This window comes from Apodemus sylvaticus, chromosome 13 (genome assembly GCF_947179515.1).
Source record: "Apodemus sylvaticus chromosome 13, mApoSyl1.1, whole genome shotgun sequence".
Lineage (NCBI taxonomy): Eukaryota > Metazoa > Chordata > Mammalia > Rodentia > Muridae > Apodemus > Apodemus sylvaticus.
The window spans coordinates 22,154,945-22,172,444 of NC_067484.1; the positions used below are offsets into that span (position 1 = coordinate 22,154,945).

The following is a 17,500-nucleotide window of genomic DNA, read 5'->3' on the forward strand; positions in this document are numbered from 1 at the left end:
GATCAGGATCTAAGAAAGGAGGAGAAAGGAAAGACTTCAAGACAATCTCAGTTAAGACATCTAATTAGAGGTTAATAAGTCGGTTGAACATGGAAACACTCTTGCCATCAAGGTTGACAACTGGAGTGCCATCCCCAGATCTCACATAGTAGGAAAGAACTGGCTCTTGAAAGTTGTTCTCTAATGTGTGTGTGTGTGTGTGTGTGTGTGTGTGTGTGTGTGTGTAGCTATTTCTACAGTGAACTGTTTGGAAATTTTTTAACAGAACTCAGTCATGCTGATATGCCAATGGTTTGTATACTCAGACTGACCCAGGATTAAGATCATTGTGTGTGTGTGCATGATGTGTATGTATACAATGTGTATATGTGTGTACAAGTGTGTATATGTATGTGTATGTATATGTATGTGTGTGTATATATGTGTGTGTGTGTGTTTGTGTGTATGTATGTGTCCCATGGCACATGTGTGAAGGTCAGAAGTCAACTTTATGGGGTCAGGTCTTTCTTTCCACCTTTACATAAATTCTGAGGCTTGAACTTAGCTTTCAGGTTTGCATTGGAAGCAATGTTATTGACTGAGCCATTTCTCCGGCCCCAGAATTGTTTTTGATGTTTAAAGAAGAAACCTGGATGTCTTAGTTAAGTTTCTATTGCAGTGATAAAGAGCAAAGGCAACGTGGGGAAGAAGAGGTTGACTTCAGCTTCCAGCTTCTCTTTCATCATGAAGGGAGTCAGGGTAGGAACCCAAAGCAGGAACCGGAGGCAGGAACTGAAGGCAGAAGTCCTGGAGGAACACTGCTTACTGACTTGCTCCTTGTGGCTTACTTAGCTCCCTTCACTCCATCACTGGGACCACCTGCCTGGGGTGACACTGGCAACAGAGGTATGGGCCTTGCCTCGCCAATAATCAGTCAAGAAAATGCTCTGGAGTCTTGCCTACAGGCCCATCTGATAGAGGCCTTTTTCTCAGTGCGAGTTCCCCTTTCTCGGGGGACCCTAGCTTTTGTGTCAAGATAACAAAAACAAAAAACCTAACCAGCACATTGAGTGATCCCAAATAATCTTTGATTTGTTGCAAGACAACAGGGAAAGAAATATGAGAAGGAGTGAGTCTCCTGTTAGGGGCGACTGAGCAAGGCCTGCCCAGGCTGCTTCTGCTGCGGCGCTTTCCTCCCACTGAGCCTCCTAAAATAGTCCTGATTTTCACAGTTGGTTTCATCCCTCCTAGAACCCAGGGATCCTTTAAGTTAGAGCTAGCATTTGTCTCTCCCTTTTCTTCTGCAGTTTCCACGGCAGCTACTGTTGCCATGGAGAGATGGAGAGGGGGGGTTACTGCTGCTTTTGTGACTGTGAGTTGTCTAGAAATTGGGGTTGGATTCTCAAAACAGTTTAGCAAGTAAAACGGGTAAGATGGAGAGACTTGCAAACTGGGCTCAAGCCACCTGTTTTCCTAACACTCCAGGGTTTTCTGTACTATTTGGCCTTGGTCTTCCTAAGCCATAGCCCTGCGTGTATGTGCTCCTTGAAAGGGCTGATGGAAGAGTCTGGAAGTTAGGACAGGTCTGGGTTGGGTTGGACACAGGTATTGGATCAATGTTAACGTGTTCAGCCAGAACAAACTGCCCTCCTGGTGGGTGCTTTCACCAAAGGCAAATAAGCAGGTGATGTTGGACTCCTAGGAATTGGTTGTGGGCACAAAGCAGCAGGCAGAGGCCACAAGGGCATCTTGGAAGTGTTGAGTCCAGAAGCAGAGGCTGGAACTACCTCCTTAAAACTGAGAGGCTGAGAGAGAACACATTGCATTGTACACATTGAGCCGCACTGTACTGTGTGCACCAAGCAAAGACAGACTGCAGAGCCCAGGCTGTCCTCATAATTGAGGCCATTCTTCCGGTTCAGCTAAGTGCTGCTTGCCTGATATTTTAAAAGTAAAGTTACTGTCTGCTCTGTGGCTCAAGAGAACATGACTGGGGTTGCTTTGAAGTCTAGCCTCAGCTGTGGGTTGTGAGAGCTCACATTCTGATCTAAGTCCTCAGCCCAGTGCTCTCCCATCTTCCCTTCCCCTCCCTTCCTCCCTTCATCTCCCTTCCCCTCCCTTCTCTCCTTCCCTTCCCCTTCTTCTCCCCCTCCCTTCCTCCCTTCCCTTTATCTCCCTTCCTCTCTCTCTCTCTTCTCTCCTTCCATTCCCCTCCCTCCCTCCCTTCATCTTCCTTCCCCTCCCTTCTCTCCTTCCCTCCCTCTTCTTCTCCCCCTCCCTTCCTCTAGTCTCTTCTTTTTCTTTTTCAAATTAAACCCTCGCTATGTAGCCTGAGCTAGCCTCAGACTGGGCATCCCGTGACTCCAGGGTGCTATGATTATAGGTGTGAGCCACCACGCCTGGCCCCTTCACCTCATAGTTTTATTGAGGTGAAATGGCAGAGCCATAAACGATGCGCATGCAAACCATATAGTTTGACGATTTGGTACATGACGTCATCATGCAGCTACAAAACCATCCCAGCAATCAAGACTGTGAACACCGCACCTCAGGAGTTTGCTCCCTCCTGTTGAAGCTCTTCCTCCTGCCCTCTCAGACAGCTCTGGTCTTCTCTCTCTCTGTTTGCCTTTTCTGGATTTTTTTTTTTTTATAGTTTTGAGACACAGTGTTTGTTTGTTTGTTTTTCCTATGAGGCTCAGATTGGCTTCTAAATCTTGATCCTCTTCCACCAGCCAGCCTGCCGAGATTACAGACGTGTGTCACCCTGCTTAGAAGTGAAGTTTTATATAATGGAAACATGGATAGAGTGGGGTGGTTCTCAGCCCTTGTATGGCTGCGACCTTTTAATACAGTTCCTCATGTTGTGGTGACCCTCGACCATAACATTATGGTTGCTACTTCACAACTGTGAGTTTGCTACTGTTGTGAATAGTAATATAAATATCTTATATACAAGATATGTTATGTGGACCCCCCCCACACACACACACAAAGGGTTGTGACACACAGGCTGGGAACCACGGATGTGGTGTAATCTCTTTCTCTTTTGTCTGCTTTCTTTCACTCAATATAATTCGGCAATACTTTTTTCTTTAAGATCTATTTATTTTTATTTATATGAGTACACTGTAGCTATGTTCAGACACACATCAGAAGAAGGCATTGGATCCCATTACAGTTGGTTGTGAGCCACCATGTGGTTGCTGGGAATTGAACTCAGGACCTCTGGAAGAGCAGTCAGTGCTCTTAGCCACTGAGCCATCTCTCCAGCCCTTACTTTAGTAATATTTCAAAATCAGTTGATGGTGTCTGATGTGTGATGTGTGAGGACATGAGTTCAGTCCCCAGCCTCTCCTCTTCCCTAAAATCCAATTTCTGAATATGCATATGTTTATTTTTATGGACTTCATTTGGTTATTGTATGTGTCTATTTTAATGCTGGTTACTCTGTCTTGACTTTTTTATGATAATATACAGAACCTTGTATTAATCAGCAGTATTCCAATTGTAATTAATTATTTAAGTTTTTTTTTTAAAAAGGTTTTAGGCTAATTTAAGTTAGTTTTTTAATCTTCTGTGTCTGGGTGGTTTGCTTGCCTGTATGTCTGTGCATTGTGTTTGTGCAGTGTTCATGAGGCCAGAAGAGGGTGTTGGATCCCCTGGGACTGGAGTTACGGACAGTTGTGGGCAGTTATGTGGGTGCTGGGAATTGAACCTGAGTCTTCTGGAAGAACAGCCAGCACTATTGATTAATACAAATACTTTTAAACAAACACACTATTAAATAATGTGACTTTTTGGCGGGGGAGGAGCTCCTCCTTGGTTTTATTGAGAGCACTAAGGTGGGACTCTACACAAGGCTGTCCCAGAACTGTCCCAGCACCTGTCCACCCCCAGGCCCTACTGCCACTTCTGAATAACGCACACCAGCTTCAATAATATGTTTGTGACCTTCATATGTTGTTTCTCTGTCATTTCTTGATTCCTTTCCAAATGTCAGTGGAGTCTCTGGCCTGAGCCTCTTGTTCTGGGGTCTCTTCTGCTTGAGAGTAGCTGCTGTCTCCTCCATTAGCACCAGGTCCTTGTTCCTCACACTCATCACGGTGCTCCCCAGAATCTTCACTGTGCTCCTCAGACTCAGCAGTGTCCTCCATGTCCATAGGCAGCAGGTTGCTGGCCACAGGCCTATTGAGGTCTGCAAACTCCTGCCCCGAGTCCACATCAAAGGGATCGACGTCCTCCTCGGGATTGTCCTTGGTGCTAGCCAAGTACCTTTGTTCAGCCCGCAGCACCTCCTCTGGGCCACGGAAGGCTGCATACTTATCCAGGAGCTGACGGTTCAAGTCCCGGAAGCCCTTGCCCCACTTAAACTTCCAAAGCAAAATGACAGCAAGGTCTGAAAAGCCTACGATGCAGAAGGCAGCAGCGAAAGCTCCCACACGGGAAAGTTTGCTGGGCCGGCCATAGTTCACAGGGTTGGCAGCTACGAGGTAAGGCAGGAGCCGCAAAGTGGATACGATGTGCTAATTTAAAAATAAAAATTGTGATTATTTTCGAATATTGATACGCACTCTGCCTTAAGACCTGTGCAGGGCCAAACGGCTGCAGAGCTCCTAGCTGCATCCACGAGACCTCTGTTGTATAGTCCAGTCTTCTCCTATCTGGTCCCTGCTGGTCCTATCTGGTCAGTCCTGCAGGTGTGGTTCGGAGCCTCAGGACACTTGCTAAGCCTTAAGCCCGTGACAGATGCTCGATTCCTCCTCAGTTTGTGAAGAACGCAAGGGGCTTCAAGCACTGCAGCTGGGGAATCCAGGCTCAACCCCTGAGGCTCCGGATAAGAAGCAGGAAAGCAGTCTGGTGATTCTGTTACTAACAGTCAAAGTAGGTGACCTCACTGAGATGAGTTCCGCCACTGCCACCGGTGAAATCCTGAAAGCACTCTCACCTTGGGTGGAGTAGGAAGCCCTGGGCAAACTTCGGCTTCTTCCGGGTGGCGTGGTGGGGACGTGATCAGACAGTGGGGAGAGGGAAAGGGCGGGTGGAATCATGGTGTTCCAGGGAGCCCCGGTGAGAGGCGGAGAAACTAGCTACCTGCTCTCAACTCCCATCCAGTGTGGTGGAGCATGAGCTGCGAAGGAAGAGCGAATTGGACCCAAACAGCTACACAAGCCATCGTGTGCATTACAAATCCGTGGATGGTCAGAATGTCCAGATAGGCCAGTGTGGTCTCTGGAGTGAATTTTCTAACTGCTTTTCCACAAACATTAGCTACTGTTCAGCCTTAATGTGAATCCTGTTCTACTGTGTCTAAAACACGTGCCGCACAGATTCTCCCAACACACACACAATTATTATATTTCATTATATAGTCCTAGCTGGTGATCACAGACCTCACAATGAAGATAAGGTGCACCTTAAATATATGACTGCCTGCCTCTGCCTATCAGGTGCTGGGATTTCAGGGGTAGGGCTACTGTGATTGGCTAGAATAGGATTTTTTTTAAAGTAATATTAGAGATTGCTTTGTGTAAGCTTTGCCTTATATGAAAACAAACTTACATAATTTACAAATGTAATTACAAAATAGTGGCTAATATGGTAACTATAATATGAAGTCCTTTTACTTAAGTACTTTCATTTGGCCTTTATAATAGTTTATGCAGAAGATTTTTCTCTTTAGCAGAAGAGAACACCGCAGTCCGGAGAAGTGTGTGACTTTGTAGCTCTTGGCCTCAAAGCTAATGGACTAAGGTTTTCAGTATCTGGATGAACTTAGATTTATACTTGGGTTTATGTATACTAAAGCAGGCATAAATATCACTCACTCACACACACACACACACACACACACACACACACACACACACACACATACACTTTCATTTTATTTTTTATTTTTTGGATTTGGTTTTTTTCAAGACAGGGTTTCTCTGTGTAGCCCTGGCTGTGCTGGAACTCACTCTATAGACCAGGCTGGCCTCAACTCAGAAATCCACCTGCCTCTGCCTCCCAGAATGCTGGGATTACAGGTGTGCGCCACCACCTGTTTCCTTAACCACAGTCCTTATAACATAAACAGAGCTTGCCTTTCCTGTACCTACATGGTGGCTCACACCTGTGATCCTAGTACTCAAGATACTGAGGCAGGAGGATCATTTCAAATTCAAAGGCAGCCTGGGCTGCGTAGAGAGATCAGGCCTGTCTGAGCTGTAAGCGCATGAATTCAGCCCATTATTTTTTGGAACAAATACAAAAGGCTTTATTAGAGATAACTAGAGTGATGCTTCTGTATAAACCTGGAAGTTTGTCTATGATGTGTGGGCCACCTGTTGTCTCTGGGAAACACCAGTTCAAGACTTTCTGATAAAGTGTGAAGGAGACGTGATCTTCCTATTGCATCAGGTGAACGGGAACTTGGCCGTCATCGAGATTTCCAGACTTGCCCAACAGGCTTGCCGTGGGATGCCCAGATTCACACACATCTCCGAGGACAGCCTAGGAGGGTTTCCCAGCAGAACCACTTTATGTTACAGGAAGATGAGTTTCCCAAGGGAATGTGCTGAGAGGAGGAAATGCTCAGGCAAGGCCTGGACATACTCTGGCTATCAGTTCCACAAGCCCAGAAGGTTCTAGAAGGAGGGAACTATGGAGCTAGGCCCAGCAGATTCACCTAAGAAGCGGCATCCTGTGTTCAGCCCGGCCTTTCAGAACACGCATCTTTCATTTTAATCACTGTGTTGTGCGGAGCACACAGCTTGACACAATGACATCTGCTCCATGCCTTCAGACCTGTGCTTAAAATATTTCTTCAACTCGATGAGTCAGGGGCAAGGCTGATGGCGGGAAGCCAAGGAGGAGGAGGAGGGGAAGGGAACACTCAGCTGGATAGACAAACTTCAGTTGCTGGTATCTGCTCCCTCATTGGAAGGTGTGTGTGTGTGTGTGTGTTGTGAGGCTACTCTGTACTTACCTGAGTTTGACACTCTTTCCTCCCCACCTTAACCAGCACATTGGAGTCCCTCGAAGAACTCTGAGGCTGCATCATAAAGTGCATCATAGAAAGTGCCGGCAGCTTTCTTTGGTGACTGTGGGTGTTAACAGGGCGGGCAGGAGCTGCAGCTCTCATCTTCAGGCTTCTAGTCTCTTCTCCATAGCCTGTTTTTTCCAGGGACATGGGGCCTGGCTGGAAATGTCAGCTCCTCTGATTAAAAGGCTCCTTCTGCCAGAGCTCTCCTGGGCTAGCTCCCTCCTCCCTGCTTGTTAGGGATTCGCTTCTCAGGAAATCGCTACCTGCTCCATGTGGCTTCCTCCCAGATCTCAGGCCCTACAGACTTCCTATAGAATGCCAGCAACCCAGGAAATCAGATGGTATTAAAGCCTGATACCTATGGACTCTACCACTGAGCTGTATTTCTAACCTTTGTCTTTTCTTTTTGGATATAGAGACGTAGCCAAGGCAAGCCTTGAACTTGCTATCCAAGGATGGTTTTCTTGCTTCTACCTCCCAAGTGTTGGGATAACAACAGGTGTCTGGCACAATGCCTGGCCTTATCTCCAGCTCTTTCTTTACTTTTTGTTTTGAGACAGAGTTTAATAAAATTGCCCAAGCTAGCCTTGAGTTAATGCTGTAGTTCAGGCAGCATTAACTCAAACTTGTAATCAACTTAAACTCAACTTAAACTTGTAATCCTCCTGCCTCAGCCTTCAGGGTAGCTGGGATTACAGGTTTAAAGCACCAGGCCTCTCTATTTCTCTCTTGGGTATGTGTATATACATATTCGTGTGTTCATTATCTTGAATGTGCACATACGTGTGCATATGTGTGTACTTGCATGTGAAGGCCAGAGGCCAATGTTGGGAGCCTTCCCCTCTCACTTTCCACATCTGCTATTGAACCCGGAGTTTGATGTTTGGCTAGATTTTCTGGCCAGTGAGACACTGAGATCTTCCTATGTCTCCCTCCTCAGTGCAAGAGCTCTGACTGTACTATACGATGTACAATGCCAGTTTTTTTTGGGGGGGGGTGTTGTTGTTTATTTTTTATGTAGATGCTGAAATGCAGGGTCTGAATGCAGGTCCTCATGTTTGCATAACAAGCACTTCACTGACCTTGGTATCTCCTTGGGCTTCCCAACTGAATCCATTGCAAATGATAATTTTTTAAAATGGTAATTCAGACATTTTCCCATCAAGATGTTGGCAATCTACAAACATTCATCAAATGTGGTACAGTTCTTTATTATGACCAATAGTTTTAGCATTTAGGAGATAAGCTAAGCTAATAGCTTGTGCACACACAAATGTGTGTGTGTGTGTGTGTGTGTGTGTATGAAGAAGCAGGCAATAGAGGAGAGGAACAGAAATGGGTGACAAGGAGCTGAAGTAGCTGGCAAAGATCCGTCCCTTTCCAAAGGCCCTGCCCTACTGGAATACACAAATCAGAATCCTGATGGTATCAGAAGATAAAGATGAATGCTCTATTGAGTTGGAACTCATCAGGGCAGGGGCCCAAGGAGCCGGACTATTCAGGTGAACAAGGAAGATCATCTTCTAGAATTCCAAGACTTCTCTAGGCTCCAAAGACGTGTACAAGTAAAAGACTCTGGAAGAATGCCCACTGGTGTTTGGAGAACGATCTTGTAGTGTTTGTAGAATGTTCGGGCCGAGATCATCCCAACCCTAGGCAGTTTGTGTGGCCTTGTAGGTGGCTCTGCCATTCTGAGTCATTGATCCATTCTGAGTCATTGTTTTGTGTGTCTGTTTCTGTGGCAGCACCACACTGTTTTTATTGCTATGGCTTTGCGGTATAACTTTAAATCAAGTATCAGTAGTACTAATTTTGTTCAGAATTTCTTTGGCTACTTGGGATCGTTTGTACCTCTGCACAAACTTTAAAATAGCTGTTTCCTCCACTTCTATGAAGAATGTCACTGGGATTTTGATAGATTGCATTAAATTCACATATTGTTTTCTTAATAGAATGTCCATTTTTATGCTCACTGAGTTTTCTAATCGGTGAGCATGAGCATAATCTCATCTTCTAGTGTCTTCCTCAGTTTCTTTCTTCCATGTTTCAAACGTTCTCTGTAGAGATCTTTCATGCCTTTGCTTATTCTAAGACATGGTTTTAGCTATTGTGAGTGGAATTGTTTCCCCGATTTCTTTTTCAGTAGGTTTATCATTGGTATTCAGGAAGGTTACTGATTATGTAAGCTATGTATCCTGTCATCTGCTTAAAATATTTATCAACTCTAGTTTTTTGGTAGAGTTTTGATGGTCTTTTTGTATAGAATTGTATTAATTGTATTAAAATATCTGCAAATATAGATACTCCGATTCTTCCTCTCCTGACTATATTTCTTCCTTCTTTCCTTCCTTCCTTCTTTTCTTTTCTTTTCTTTCTTTCCTTTCCTTTTCTTTCTTTCCTTTCCCTTCTTTCTTTCTTTCTTTCTTTCTTTCTTTCTTTCTTTCTTTCTTTCTTTCTTTCTTTCTTTCTTTCTTTCTTTCTTCTCTTGTTTTACTGTTGTAGCTAGGATTTCAAACACTATAGGGAACAGGAATGCGGAGAGTGGATGCCCTTGTCTTGTTCCTGATCTGGTGGAAATACTTTGAATTTTTCTCTACTTAGCATGACATTTACTATAGGTTTGTCATATATGACAATACTATGCTTAAAATGTTTCCCCTATGACTAGTTTCTTTGGAATTTCAATTACAAAGGGATACTGATTTTTTTCTGCATTTGAGGCAGTCATGTGATTTCTGCCCTTGAGCCCATTTATATCTATTGATCAATTCCTGCCTCTGAGGAATGAAGCCAATGTAATCACGTATGAATGCTCATTTTGGAGTTTTAAAATTTGGATTGTAAGTATTCTGTTGAGAGTTTTTACATGTATGTTCACCAGAAAAATTGATCTATAATTTGTTTCATTCTGTGTCCATCTGCTTTTGGAATCTGAGTGATATTTGTAACAAGGGCTTCCTAATCTCCTCTTCTCTCTTCTCTTCTCTTCTCTTCTCTTCTCTTCTCTTCTCTTCTCTTCTCTTCTCCCCTCCCCTCCCCTCCCCTCCCCTCCCCTCCCCTCCCCTCCCCTCCCCTCCCCTCCCCTCTCCTCTCCTCTCTTCTCCTTCTCCTCTCTTCTCCTCCTCCTCCTCTCCTCCTCCTCCTCCTCCTCCTCCTCCACCTTCTCTTTCTCCTTCTCCTTCTCCTCTCCTCTTTTAGGTTTTGAGACAGAGTTTCTCTTTGCAGCCCTGGTTGTTTGGGGACTTGTTCTGTAGACCAGCCTGTCCTCAAACTCAGAGAACCGAAGGCTTCTGCCCTTCAAGCTCTGGGATTACAGCATGTAACACCACGGTCCAATTTTTCTTGCTTTGTTTCATTTTTTTTTGTTTGTTTGTTGTTTCTTCCTTTTCTATTTTATGGAATAGTTTGAGAAACATTGGTGTTAGGTCTCTTTTTAAAGGCCTGGTGCAATTCACCTGTGTGTCCAGTTGGGTCTGGACTTATTTTAATTGGACTTTATTTTATTTAAATTACTGCTTCAATATTACTCATTTTTATAGATCTGTTCAAATTGCTTGCCTAATCTGTTTAATTTTGTGTATTTATATGTGAATAAGAATTCATCTATTCCTTTAGTTATATTTTTCAATTTTGTGTTTTAAAGGTAAGACCTTGAGATTTTCTGCATTTTACTGTTTACCAATCTAGAGATCTGGGAGAATGAAGTCGAGAGCTGAGGCAGACTGAAGTCTCATGCACTGTCCAGCTATTGAGAGCATCGGGCAGGTCTATCCTCTGAGGGTCAAAGCGAGCAATCACAAGGGCAAGCCACACGTGGCAGAAACGTGCTTTTCCGTGGAGGCGAGCCCACAGCAGTAGCCAGCTGTACCAAGCAATCTGAAGCTCACTCACACGGTCCACCACACCTGGGAGGGGCGCGGAAGCACATTCCAAGAGCAATTCTGTGCTTGGCAGGAACTGAGGTTACAAGATTCTTGTTGCCTTGAAGTTTTCTCACAAGCACTAACTAGAATTCCCACAGGACCCCTTGCTTGGGCTGTGTTCTCGAACTCTGGCGTCTCTTACATTTCCCTTTCCATCTCTAGGTTATTGAGCATGTTTTTCTCTTTCTTTTGGCTGGTTTGGCTAAGAATTTGCCAATTTTCCTTATTTTTGAAAAGAACCAATTCTCTCTCTCCCTCCCTCCCTCCCTCTCATCGTCCCCCTCTCTCTCCCTCCCTCCCATCTTCTCTCCTTCCTTCCCCCCTCCCTCTCTCCCTTTTCCCTCCCTCCCTCCTTCCCTCCCTTCTTCTTTCCCTCCCTCCCTCTTTCAAGCAACCACCCTGTCTGGATGTTACCACTGTAAATGTATTAGCCAATGAACAACAATGCCTCCTTTGACGCCAATGACAGTCACTTCAACGTGACTATTGGAAGATGAGCCATGGAGGACAGTGTAGCAGTCTGAATGAGATGCCCTCCACAGGCTCAGGCGGCTCAACACTTGGTTGCTTGTTAATGGTTTGGGGAGGTTCAGGTTGTGTAGCCTTGATGGAGAAAGCAGGTCACTGGGGACAGGATTTGAGATTAAAAGCTTCGTGTCACTCACCGTTTGTTCTCTCGGTTTCGTGCTCGTGACTTCCTGTGTCTTCTGCCATGACTGTGGTTTGCTGCTGTTCCTCCTTGCCATGGGGAACTCCTATTCCCCTGGAATAGTAAGCCCCAGTAAAACCTTTTTTCTAAAAGTTGCTCTGGTGTGCTAGTTAGGTCTCTCCGTTTCTGTCATAAGACACTATGAGCAAAATTAACCTGGAGGAAAAAAAAAGTTTATTTGGCTTACTTGGCCCAATCAAGGCTGGTCATTGCGGGAAGCCAAGGAAGGACCTTGAGGCAGGGTAAGACCTGAAGCAGAGATCACAGCAAGCTTACTGCCTTGCTCAGCTGTTTCCTCTGCAGCCCAGGCCCACCTGCCCAGGGATGGCTCTTCTCACCAGGGCTGGGACTTCCATCAAGAAACAGTCAAGAACATGGCCCACAGTCATACCACAGCAGTCTGATGGAGTCAATTCCTCAGTAATTCCTCAGACAATTCCCCCTCTTCCTTGGTGACTCTGGTTTGTGTCAAGTTGACAGAACTTAACCAGCACAATTGGTGAAGGTATTTTATCCTATCAACAGAAAAGTAACCAGAACAGTCAGTGTGGTCCTGAGATTTTAGTTAACAAGATTACAATTTGGAGTGGAGTGTGTGATAAGAATGGGCTGATTTTGAAAAGAAGAAAATGCTGGTGGAAAAGTTTCTGGGAGGGAAAGACAAGAGGACAGAAAAGAGATGAAGAGGAAGAAACATATGGGTGAATGGTAACTAGGGATGCTTTGTAGTAGGCTGGGTGAAGAAACACAGGCAACAAACCTTAAGCCTAACCAAATGATATATAGACAACAGGAAAACCTTCATGGGACTTATATGAGAGTAGACATGAAATATTAGAAAATAGGCCATATAAAGAATACTGACAGAATTGTTGGCACAGATGTACTGAATTGAAAGTCAGAGTTCTCAGATCCCTCTGGTCCTAACCAAGGAGGCCTTTTAAAATGTATGTAGTGATTTGGTAGGCGTTGTTGAGGTCTGATCTGAGCAACAGGGAAATCCTTAAAAGTCACTCCAACCAATGTCGTAAAGCGATGATGTAATGAGGAACATAGAGATAGATACTTTGTCTTGTTTTTACTTGTGTCTTTGTGTGTGGAATTGTGCATGGGACTGCAGTGGCCACAGAGACTAGAAGAGGGGATCAGATTTTCTGGAGCTGAAGCTGTGGGAGGTTGTGAGCCACTCAGCTGGGTGCTGGGAACTGACCTGAGTACTCTGGGTGCTGGGAACTGACCTGAGTACTCTGGGTGCTGGGAACTGACCTGAGTACTCTGGGTGCTGGGAACTGACCTGAGTACTCTGGAAGAGCAGCAAGCGTTCTTGTCACCGAGCCATCTCTCTGGTCCCTAAATTGATTTTTTGCTTCCAAGGCAAAAATAAATGTGTGTGTGTGTGTGTGTGTGTGTGTGTGTGTGTGTGTGTGTGTGTGTAAAAAGGGCAGAGTAGTTCCCATGATGTTTCTCCATCAAATGTGGAATAATTACTTGAAAAGTGTCACAATCAACTTTCGTGGAACTCTGAAAAAATTCCCTGGTTTTTAGCAAGCGAACAATGGACCCAGGAAGGGAAGGGAAGGGAAGGGAAGGGGAGGGAAGGGAAGGGGAGAGGACGGGAGGGGAGGGGAGGGGAGGGGAGGGGAGGGGAGAGGAGACTGCTGCCATAGTTTTCCTCATCTTTGTCCTTAGGCAGCATTTCTTAACTATGTTTCTTCAGGGTCAAGATTAGACCTAGGCCTCATGCTAGGCAAGTGCTCCAGAACTACTTTCCTCCTCCTCCTCCTCCTCCTCCTCCTCCTCCTCCTCCTCCCCCTCCTCTTCTTTTCCCTAATTTTTATTTTGAGACAGAGTCTTGTTTCATTATTTCCGCTGGCTTTGAATTCACTCTGTACACAAGGCAGGCCTTGAACTCACAATCTTCCTCAGGCAGCCAATGAAAAAAAGTCTCAGCCTGGCTTGTTGTCTCTGTGCTTACCAGGCAGCAGGAGGAGGATCATAAATCTAAGGCCTGCCTGGGCAACTTAGTAAAATTCTGTCTCTGGAAAAATAAATATGGCTAGGTGAACTCAGTGGGAAAGTGCTTGCCAAGCACATGTGAGAATTTGGGCACAATAATCAATACAGGCAAGAGAGCAAGAGAGACAGAGAGACAGAGACAGAGAGTCAGAGACAGACAGAGAGACTTGCATTCCTCCTCCAGACTCTGGGTCCTAGTTCCAGAAAGAAAAGATCAATTTCTTTTTCCCAATGAAGTGTGTTTGTTGTTTTGCCTAATTCAGTACATATTCAGAGTGAGAATACCCATGAACAACCCTGAAAAACAATGTTGGTCAAATAAATACCCTCTATTGCCAAGTCTGACTCCCTGGGAGCCTGCAGGCCAGGGTCCTCAGATCTTCACTCTCCCTCCTCTCCTCCACGTCCAATCCCCCAGTGGGCTCCTCAGCCCTGCAGCAGGCCTCCTGCAGAGAAGGCCTCTCCTTCCTCTCAGACTACCAGGGACTAAGCAGACCCTGGTGCAACATCTGTTTTTGTCTCTTCTGTAGACTCCCTTAACTGTCCCTGACCCCCTTCTCCATTCCTAAAGGTCAGCCCCCAATACCAAGAAACAAGTTCTATCTGTAACCCCCAGGAGCCACACCTGGCAGGATCTCAGAAGCATTCCCTACCAGGCAATCCACAGCTACCACACTCTCCTGAGAACCAAAGAGGGCAACAAAAACCAAGGAACAAAACACCCATCCAACAAAGACAAGCTCAGATACCAGCAGCTGGCTACAATCTTCCTAAAACAGATGCCTAGATGCCAGCATAAAAACACAGTGACAGTCAGGACAACATGTCTCCTCTAGAGCCCAGCAACCCTACCACAGCAGGCCCTGAGAAATACAGTGTAGTGAAGCACAAGACACAGACTTCAAAATACCCTCAGAGGTCCTTAAAGAGGAAGGGAATAAGCCCATTAAAGAAATCTACGAAAACACAAACAATGAAATGAAATGAAGAAAAACAGTTTAAGACTTGTAAGTGGAATAATATCAGAAAAGGAAACTTAAACTGAGAGAAAAACTGGAAACAAAAGTTTAGAAACTCAAACAGGTTGGGCTGGTAAGATGGCTCAGCGGGTAAGAGCACTGACTGCTCTCCCAAAGGTTCTGAGTTCAAATCCCAGCAACCACATGGTGGCTCACAACCATCTGTAATGAGATCCGACTCCCTCTTCTGGTGTGTTTAAAGACAGCTACAGTGTACTTACATATAATAATAAATACATCTTAAAAAAAAAAAACTCAAACAGGAAACTGAAAGGCAAGTCTCAACAACAAAATATAACCCACAGAAGAGAAAAATCTCAGGCATTGAAGATAAGATAGAAGAAATGGATACCTTGATCCAAAAAAGAAAAAAGTGTTAAATTTAAAACATCCAAGAAAAAAGTGTTAAATACAAAACATCCAAGAAATCTGAGACACTATAAGACCAAATCTAAGAACAATATGAACAAAGGAAGAAGAAACTCAGGACAAAGGCATAGAACACACACACACACACACACACACACACACACACACACACACATATATGTATATGTATATTTTAACAAAATCATAGAAGAAATTTTCCCAAAACTAAAGAAGGAGGTATCTATAAAGATATAAGAAGCATACAGAGCACCGAATAGACTTGATCAGAAATTCCACACAGCACATAATAATCAAAACACTAAGCCTATAGAACAAAGAAAGAATATGAAGAGTTGCAAGGGAAAAAGAAGAAGTAAGGTACAAAGGCCGACCTTTTAGACTAATACCTGACTTCTCAATGGAGACTCTAAAAGCCGGAAGGGCCTGGACAGACATTTTACAAAATCTAAAGTGTTGAGGGATTGTTTCATGTCCTGTGTGCCCAGAGATATGATCGCCGTCCGGACATTGTCAACCATCCCCAGTCTCAGTGTTGTGTGAAAATTGTTTAGCATCATCTTGGATTGGTTAATAAAGAGCTGATTGGGTCAATAGCCAGGTAGAGGAGAGAGAGATGGCAGAACTTCTGATCCCAGTCAGGGGGTTCCAAAGAGACCTGAGGGAGCAAAGCAGAAAAGAAACTGGACAATGTAGAAGAAGACTATGTTGAAAGTTCTGGAGGAGTCACCATGAGAATACACATGGTCCAGAGTGAGCCAGGCACGACTCAGATGCAGGTGACGGACCACACAGGCTTGGAGGGTTAGAATAGATGAGCTATAGGGCAAGCAGCCTTTTAATACATTTCCTAGGATGCTGTGTCATTTATTCAGAAGCTAGAAAATTAATAAAATTCCTGTGTCATTTATTCAGAAGCTAGAATGGGCATAGAAACACTTTGTCATCATTTGGGAGTAAGGTGGATGAAGGAGACCCCCAAATACTTTTGCACTAAGAGACCACAGATGACAGCTCAGACTACTATGCCCAGAAAAACTTTTAATCACAATAGAAGAGAAAAGAAAAAGACATTACATGATTAAACTGAATTTAAGCAGTATTTATTTATGAACATAGCTCTACAGAAGATGATGGAAGGAAAACTTGAACCTGAAGAGGAGAGACATCCCCAAGGCTGAGGGGACAAACAAAGAATAAATAATATTATGCTAACAAATCAAAAGAAGGGAAAACCTCCACACCAGCACAACAAAGTAACCGGAATCAAAACAACAAACACTGCTCTCTGGTAACACTCAGTACTAATGGTCCCTAAAAAAAGACAGATTCACAGACAGGATTAGAAAATAGAATCCATCCTTTGGCTACATTCAAGGAACACACCTTACCATCAAGGATAGATATCATCTCAGGACAAAAGGACGAAAAAATATATTTCATGCAAGTGGGCCTAAGAAGCAAGTTGGTGTAGCCATTTTAATAGTTGACAAAATAGTCTTCAAACCAAAACCAATCAGAAGAGATAGGAGAGGAGACCATCTACTCATCAAAGGAAAAAAAAATCCATCAGGAAGATACTGCAAGTCTTCACATCTATGCACTAAACATAAGAGTACTCAAGTTCATAAAAGAAACACTACTACAGTTTAAATCACACATCATTCCTCATACACTCGATAGTGGGTAACTTCAATACCCATCTCTTACCAATATATAGGTCATCCAGAATAAACAGAGAAATGTTGGAGCTAATTGACATCATAAAGCAAATCAACCTAGCAGATATTTATAGAACATTTCACCTAATCATACAAGAATATACCTTTTTCTCAGTACTTCTGGAACTTTCTCCAAAACTGACCACATACAGGGAAAGTCTTTCTGAATAGAACCCCATGAGCACAGATACTAAGACCAAGAATTATTCAATGGGACTCATGAAACTGAAAAGATCTCTGTATGGCAAAGGACCACATCATTTGGGCTAAGAGTCAATCTAGAGAATGGGAAAAGATTTTTTTTAATCAATTACACATGCTATAGCAGGCTAATATACAGAATTAAAAAACCTTGTCATCAAGAAATCAATAACCTAATTAAAAATTGGGGTACAGATCTAAATAGAGAATTCTCAAAAGAGGAAACTCAAATGGCTAAGAAACACAGAGATGTTTAACATTGTTAGTCATCAGGGAAGTGAAAATCAAAACTACTTTGAGATTTCATCTTGGGCATGGGGGTGGGTGGGGTGGTCCATGAAAATGCTGCAGCCTGCAAGGAAACAGTCTGTGTGTGGCAAGAAGGAAATCTAGTTCCATATGACTTAGTCGGCCAGGTGCTTGTTCAGACTTCTAGAATCTGATACCAGGCAGTTGATGTTAGGCATGCATCTTAGTCAGGGTTTCTATTCCTGCACAAAACATGACCAAGAAGCAAG

The 17,500-nt window shown here is 44.0% G+C and overlaps 1 pseudogene; it reads right to left on the reverse strand.

The window, feature by feature from the left end:
- Window positions 1–3,932: 3,932 nt before the first annotated feature.
- Window positions 3,933–11,848, reverse strand: LOC127664182 (18S rRNA aminocarboxypropyltransferase-like; annotated as a pseudogene).
- Window positions 11,849–17,500: the final 5,652 nt, after the last annotated feature.